Here is an 8,235-nt window from a genome sequence, read left to right as displayed (position 1 = left end):
TTACAAGATACTGCTGTGTTTTTAAAAAAGTAATGGAGAGATAAGAGGGGAAATGGAGAAATGGGTCGTGTTGTTAAAAGGTAAGTCTTGAGCAAGTTCTTGAAAAGTGACTGGGACTCAATTCGTCTAAGGGTAACAGGAAGATTGTTCCAGAGAGCTGGTTTGGCTACAGACAAGGCTTAGCTTATCCGTTGATCTAACAACTCTGTTGAGTACATGCAGATGTACAAGCTGGCGAAGGCAATCACAGGACTGGTCATTGTAGCGGCAGTTATGTGTCAGTACCAGAATCGTGAAGGGATTTCAGAACTGAAAGATGTGAGTTGCAATAATCAAGTTTTGAGATTACAAATGTTTGCTTAAGGAGCTTTGTTGAACTGGAAGATGACTCCCATTTTTCTTTCTGGCTGTGTTTGAGGTCTTCACATCCTCAGTTTCTTTCTAGAGTATGATCCCAGGTGGCAGGTGCGGAGAGCCTGTGGCAAGGCACTCAGTCGTCTTGTCATTCAACTTAAATAGCTGACTGCCATCCATTTGCGGATGTCCATTATGCAGCGTTCGATCTTATCAAGTACTTGTGAAACCTCTGACGGTTCGATGGAAATATACAGCTGGTTATCGTCGGCATATAGATGGAATTTTAGGGAATGACCCCTCACTATGTCTCCAATTGGTAGAATGTACAGGCTAAAGAGAAGGGACCCAGAACAGAAGCACTCTATAGCGAGCTCATGAGGGTATCCAAGTTTTTGTCACCGATCTACAATGACTCTCCGAGGAGAAAGATACGATTTTACCCACAGCAGCGCCGTTCCTTTGAGTCCAAAGGTTCCCGGTCTGTAACCGATGAAAGAGGATACAGTGATCAATGGTATCAAAGGCTACCAGAAGAGTAACTTGCTGATGGTTCATTGCAGTCATGATATCGCTGTGAATGTACACAAGAGTTGTCTCTGTGCTGTGTTTGGATTTGTATGCTGATTGATAGATTTCCAAAAGATTGTTAGCATGAAGATGATCAAGGAGCATTTGGCAACAATTCTTTCCAGACACCCCGAAAAAATGACAAACAGATACCGACCTAAAGTTCTTGAAGTCCTCTAGATCATGTGTTGGTTTCTTCAGGGTTGGCGTCATTCTTCATGTCCTTTATTCCCTTCGATCTTGACCTTTGGAGGTGAACAGGTTACCTAATGGTCTGAAATTCGTTGTGGCTTCACACAGTCGTGAGACCAGTCCCAGACTTCGTTGACTGTTGTGAGCGTGGTCAGTTCCTGTAGATTTCCGCCTAATAAGTCTCTGCAACCTGTGGCTGTCAGGGTTTTCCTAGACTAGGGAGATTCGTGTCATGAGAAGGTGGGAGGAAATCCCAAAATGATGCATGCTTACCACTTTGGGACAAACCACAAGCACAGGTATGATACAAACCAAGGAAGAATCTGGGATATGAACAGATAATATCGGAGTGTGGCACGCAAGAGACTCGACCCTCGCAAGTACTTTCTGCGACTTTGTCCCTCGACTACTTTGATTTTCTGAACTGCATAGATTTTGGTGAAATGTTGATTTCACGCATGTTGAAGTGTTGGTTTCACACGTGACATTAAAAGAAGACCGAAACAAATAAAGTACTACGCAAATTGTTAGAACTCTCTCACTTAAGTGAAATCCGACTTTTTACACATAACAAATGACACGGACTATCGGTACCATGGCTTTTTGCGTTTCAGGCAATGATTACTCTAATATAAATATGACGTCATGAATGACATTCTGGTCACAATATTGTTAGTGTCAGATGGCGTAACATTGCCTTTCACAATTGCTTGGAGTTTGTTATAGCTTGACGTGCGGAGTGACTTTCTTTTACTAAGTATACACATGGACAATAATAAAGCACCACTTGAATCCAAGGTGGTCCGAGAATACTGGAATGCACATGTACAGCTCGTGCTGCAAACAGTATCCCAAGAGCTAAGGGCCCTATGTTGCACCAAGGCCGAAGTCCCGGGTTCGAATCCCGAATGTGAAGCCTATTTCTTGCGTTTCCCGCCGTGATATTGCTGGGATATTGCTAATAGCAGCAATAAACCTAATTAACTCCCTTTTCTTTTCTATAGTGTGACGATATCCGTTGGAGGGGTACCTTCACTTGGTACTGATGCGGTCGCCACGTTCATACCAATCACATCAATCAATATTTGAGAACTATGTTACACACATTTCTCCATGGATTTAACGTATTCTTCTCAGTTCAAATATACATAAAGAACTTAGTTAAGAACACTCTATTATGTCTCACAATTGGAGGAGTCCCTATCATAGCCCTTTGTAGCATATCTGGGACATGATTGGTCGTCATGTGCAGCAAAGGGTCAGTTGAATACTGCTTTACACGAGGAAAGGCGCCGACTGAAGATCAGGAGGCTGATTGAGTGTATGAGGAGGAAAGTGCTGGGTGCTATCAGGTCACATGGATATTACACACGGTCTTCACCTCGAATCGTGTAAGACACGCAAAATGACATTCATCAATAAATTCAACACTAAACAATCCTGGGTCATGCGTGTACAAACATCGTTTTGTATGACAATCAGTGGCATTAAACATCAATCAAACATTTATAGAAATGTGGGTTGTTCTTCAATATTGCTTATCTTTCAGGAAACAAACCGTTATTATAAGTACTCTGCCTTGTTTTCCCATAATATAAAGTAAATACGTACAATTAACACCTGCTCGTTTCCGGGTACCACAGCAGGGTATTTGAAAAACGATACTGTCCAACAAATATGAATCGTGAAGACATTGCCGGAAGAGCTCTTCAGAGGTAACAGCCCATAGCATTTATAATTTATCAAATCTGTCTTTAACCAACCACTCAAATAGCACTATATAATGAACATGATATTGATTTCACTGCAATACACGTGTAAAGAATTCTTGGGTCATTCACGCTATCGAATCACCGACAGTGCCTCCTCTGTCACCACCACTTTGTCCCAACTGTCACCTTATGTGAAATATCGCCGTTAATATAAGGCTCGTGTTTCCGTGTGAGTTACTCTTCCTCTCTCTTCAAAAATCCAACCATATAATAGAGTTATAAATAATTGTAATTAAAGTGTAAAAGGAGTGTAAAGTGGTAAATACGAAATTTCTGCCCATTTACCGTTCCTGATTTTCTGCTATAAATACTGGTACCAACACTGATTGTTTAGTACGTGTTATACACTACAGATTCTTCATGATGATGCCCAAGGCTTCCAGACAGAATCCATGTCTACTTGTCTGTGCAGTCTTTGCAGTAAGTTATTTTGAAGATGTATTGTGTAATCTTGACATGATATTTCTGTGTGCGAAGTAATTAGCAAGTTTTGTACGCCAGTCAGGCAAGCTGTGCTTGAAAGTTACTTACCCACAAAATAATTTAAAAGTCCGAAATTTGAATGCAGAAAAACTAAGCAAAACATTACCAAAAGCTAAAATAGCAGCAAAATCAAATCTGAATTTGTGAAATATTTTTGTTACATTCATCATTAAGCTGCTAATATAAGAAACATATTTATCAGGCCATAATTTTACATGAATTTAAAGTTTATTACAACTTAACAAATCGGAGAGAGTGATATACAATGTATTTACAAACTGACCCCATAAACCTTCACTAGCCAGGGTTGATTAAATGGTTTACGGTCAAATGCTTGGCTTACATTCCTCGGATCTGCTGAGTTTTAATGCCAGACTCACCCTGATTATCGTCCTTAGTTTGTCAGAATCGTAACCAGGGATCCCTTTCACCACAAGGCACCTGGGATAGAGCTGTCCTACCACTACCATGACATTATTTGACTAGAAATACTTTTGAAACTGGCGTTCTATCCATGTCAAAAGACATTGTGCAGTAAAACGTGATTGTGCTTGCTTTGAAAGATGGCTTACGCAGTCGGGTGGTCAGGTTCGCTGATGATCCATGTCAATGCATCCTCGTAAACTACATCGATGCTTATGACATCAGTCAGATGGTTGTCTGGTGAAGACTCCAGTATCTGCAGACCGCCTTGGCGTTGTTGGAATATCACTCAGTGGAGCGTTAAAAACTTAAATACATGCAAAAAGGAAATGTGTATGTGTGAGTATATCATTATGCGTAATACTAAGGCGGTGGTGGGATAGCCTGGTGGGTAAAGCGATAGTTCCTCACGCTGAACACTCGGGTTCGATTCCCCACATGGCTACAGTGTGTGAAGTCCATTTCTGGTGTCCCCTGCCATGATGTAACTAGAATAGACGCTCAACCACTAACTCACTATACATAAAGGTAAGCGTACGCGACCAACAGACTTTTGTCTCATGATGTACCCGAATTACGTTTGATCTGACAGACATAGGCTGTGGTTTTACTTAAAATGCTGTTCATATAGGCATTAAACCAAAACAATCCTTGAAGGCAAATGTGGGAATATTACCAAGCCAATTCTTTTGTTTTCCATGGACTTGCGCTATCTGCTGTTCAACGCCGTAGTCAGTAACAGCCGGTAAAAATGACCATATGATAACGGTCACTGAATCAGGGGTTGATATAATGAGAAGCGTCCCATCCAACAAGTCACCACCCTTAAATCTAGTCTTGTACGACAAGCATTGTTTGCTTAGACCCTCTGATCGAGCAACCCTCGGCCGGACGTCGAACTCTGCAGGTTATTCCGGTTGCCACCGTGCAGACCGCTGGATTCCATAAAATGTTATCTGATTCACGAATCTGTTTTGGTCGTATTCTTTGTCTTCTTATGTGAAAATATATAATTATAGTTATCTCAAAGCTTATTGTGCTTGCGTGCATGATCCTAATTGTGAAAATCTCAGTCTAACTTACTTCAACCAGCTGTGAGTTGTAACGTGTGTTTTAAAATATATTAAGTGACATGCGGATGGTTGAGTAGAGGGATCGGCACCCTTCACACTCGGAAACCCCAGAGGAGTACAACGTGTCTGTAGGAGTATAGTTCATGCGGCGTAAAGCAATATTTAATCACTCACTCACTCCGTAGAATGATTTGGTTGATGATGTTATTAGTTACACTTTTGATAATAACAGACCTCTACTGACATGCATTCCTATTTACCACAGTCCACTTCTCAGCGGTCAGGACCGGGGACAAGAATATGACAAGTCTTCTTATATGCGAGCGAAGCAAGCAAAGGTTGGCAACGTACTTCCTTCGCTTCGGATCGTAAAATATTTTTCATGTCAAAATAAAATATTGCCACCATCAAAGCTACATTCCCATTTCCTCACTTGGATGTGAGATTTCCTACCCCATGTTTAATAATTACTCACGTGAAACATGTTTTATTCAACATTTTAGACGCCACTCGTGGTATTCCGAACGTTCTTTGCCTCCATTACCCCTGCTATCTTCCGGTTGAACGGAGTGACGGAAGAAGAATAAGCAGAAATTTAAATGAAATACCATATTACCGTTTGGAATTTATTTGTTCTTATCTGTTGTCGCTGTTGTTAGGAGTTTCGTAACATTTATTCTACATAAAAACACTTCTGGAGTAATGGGCGAATGAAGCAGGGGAGGGAACTGTAAGTATTCCGTTGAACCGGAAGCTGGAAGGGGGAACTGCGGAGAAGAACGGTCTGATATACCATGAATTGCGCTTAAAATGTTGCATAAAAATATTTCACTTGATTAATTGTTCAACATGGGATTGGAAATGTGAGAGCACAACCCAGTGAAGAAATGGGTGTGTACCTTTGATGGTAGCGATATTCTATTTTGACAAGAAAAATATTTTTCAAACCGAAGCGAGGGATGTACGTTGCCAATCTTTGCTCGCTTCGCGCGCATGTAAGAAGACTGGTCATTTTCTCTACGCTGCGCAACCCTACTTGCGCTACAGTTTGCCTGTGTGCTCTCTGACGAACCCCTGTCCCCCATTTCAGCTCCTCAACCTTCCAAGTGTCCAGCCATCATGCGGTGGGAACGTCATGCGAGTGTGCGACGCCACGGACACAATCGAGGCATCTTTCTACATGGTGCAACAGTTCGGAGCTGACAAGAACATCACTACCCCAGTAACCAAAACTCGCCATATATCTGGAGAAAAGAACTGCCAGAAAGCCACCAGTACAAAGGCCCCCGGTTCTCCATTGTGTCCCGTCCACTACGTCCTCAACTTCGACACTGTCCGAGAACCGTCGATAATCGTGGAAGCAAGATGCACATGTGCTTTCTGCGATGGATATACGCATGCGTGTAGCCCAGTGTACTACTTCCGCCCGGTGGTGGAGTACGACCGGAAGAAGAAGTGTGGTCGGAAAGTCGTGAGACGGTTCCAGAGCGGGTGCACGTGTACTCGAGTGGTTTTTGCTAGCTAAACAAACATATATTTGGACGACAACGCTAATTCAAAGCACTCGTGAAGTTTTATTCATTCCACTTGGCCTCGAAAATATATTCTTATCTCTGATAGTTTCAGATGCACTTGTTAATAGGTTGTTCGAATTTCTAATCCACTTCAACCCAACTTCTCCGATAACTAAACCAGAGCGAATATAAAATATATAACGCGTTGGTTGCTTACGTAACCTTGTAGTAAAAGACGAAGGGGAATAATCACCATTAGTTCTTTTTGTATTTGGAATGTTTACCACCAGTAAATGCTTAAAGAGAATATATTTATTCCTTCACATTCCCTCAGTATTGCATCGACGTGTCTTTGATAGAACCCAGCCAAGTAAAATCAAGAATTGTTAAGATTAAATGGTGTTCCTTCAGTATTGCAGCCATGTATCTTTGATTAGAAACCCAGCAAAGTAAAGCCAAGAATTGTTCTAACAGAAGAACTTCAGCTAGTTCATGTCTACAGCTCTCCTACCTGGACGCTTCTGCTCTTTGCACATCGGCGAGACTTTATTTCTCGTTTGGATCATCTTCCTTTTTAGCTATTTGGGACGAATTAGGAAATGATAGTGCAGTGCTGGATGCCATTTCCAGTCCTTCTACAATGCAAAATTACCGTTTAAATGAAATCCTATTTCAGGAGCTGGTCAAGAAAACAAAAATTATTAGGCAGCTCTTTTGGTTGAATATCTTACACGGAAATAGCAGTATTTCAAGAATAATTAAGGTATTGGTAACGATATTTGACATTTAACATTCTGCCAATAAACGAAAGAAGTTTCCTTTTCTTGAATCTTTTCTTTCTCAAAGAGCGGATCTCGCTTTTCAGGTCATTTTACAGACGCAAACTAGTATTGGAGTTACCTCCCGTCGACTATATTCCGCTAGTTTACGGCCAGCCATTCTCAAAACGTTACATCAGAAGGATAGCATGTATTCCCTTACTTAATATATGAGTGAGTGAGTTTAGTTTTACGCCGCACTCAGACATATTCCAGCTGCATTGCGGCGGTCTGTAAATAATCGAGTCTGGACCAGACAATCCGGTGACCAACAGCATGAGCATCGATCTGCGCAATTGGAAACCGACGACATGTGAAAACCAAGTCAGCGAGTTTGACCACCCGATCCCGTTAGTCGCCTCTTACGTAAAGTATAGTCTCCTTTTATGGCAAACATGGATTGCTGATGGCCTATTCTACCCCGGGACCTTCTCGGGTCACTTAATATATGAGGCTAGTTATAACTGAGTAATGCATAATTATGATCTGCTAGAAATGTGAAAGAACTTGGAGCTATTTAAAACACTAATAAGTATTCAAACACGCTTGTTTATTGTACAACCCCACTCTACAGGTTTTCCCAGCTGTAAGCCGGACAGGTCAAGCCAGTGATGTGTCTTTTTGAATGAGCATATCTTGTTGGTTACTTTATTCTGGAATCCTACAAGGTGATTCTGTCACCTTCAGCCTTCGTACACAGGCTTATGTGGGTGGATAGGGTGTTCGGGGGATTCGAAAGGGTTGTCTCCTAAGAAAGACATGTGATTGATCGTACATATAATAAGTCATCTTTCACCGTCAGGTGATCTACAAGATATTTATAACAAACTATCACTTCAGTTTGGTTTGTTGGTTTGATCAAGGTTCAACTGACTTGTCGCATTGCGCGTCAGGCGTGTTATGCAAAACTGATCATATCCTTGCCATGAAATGATTTTACCAATTACGTTCGAAGACAGCGATTAATCTTGTAATGGCCCTCGCGTGACCTGATCTATACATTCCAAAATGCCACTATTCACGCAGTGGTGAAGAG

The sequence above is a fragment of the Haliotis asinina genome, chromosome 7 (genome assembly GCF_037392515.1).
Source record: "Haliotis asinina isolate JCU_RB_2024 chromosome 7, JCU_Hal_asi_v2, whole genome shotgun sequence".
NCBI lineage: Eukaryota > Metazoa > Mollusca > Gastropoda > Lepetellida > Haliotidae > Haliotis > Haliotis asinina.
Note: the sequence above shows the minus strand (reverse complement) of the source record.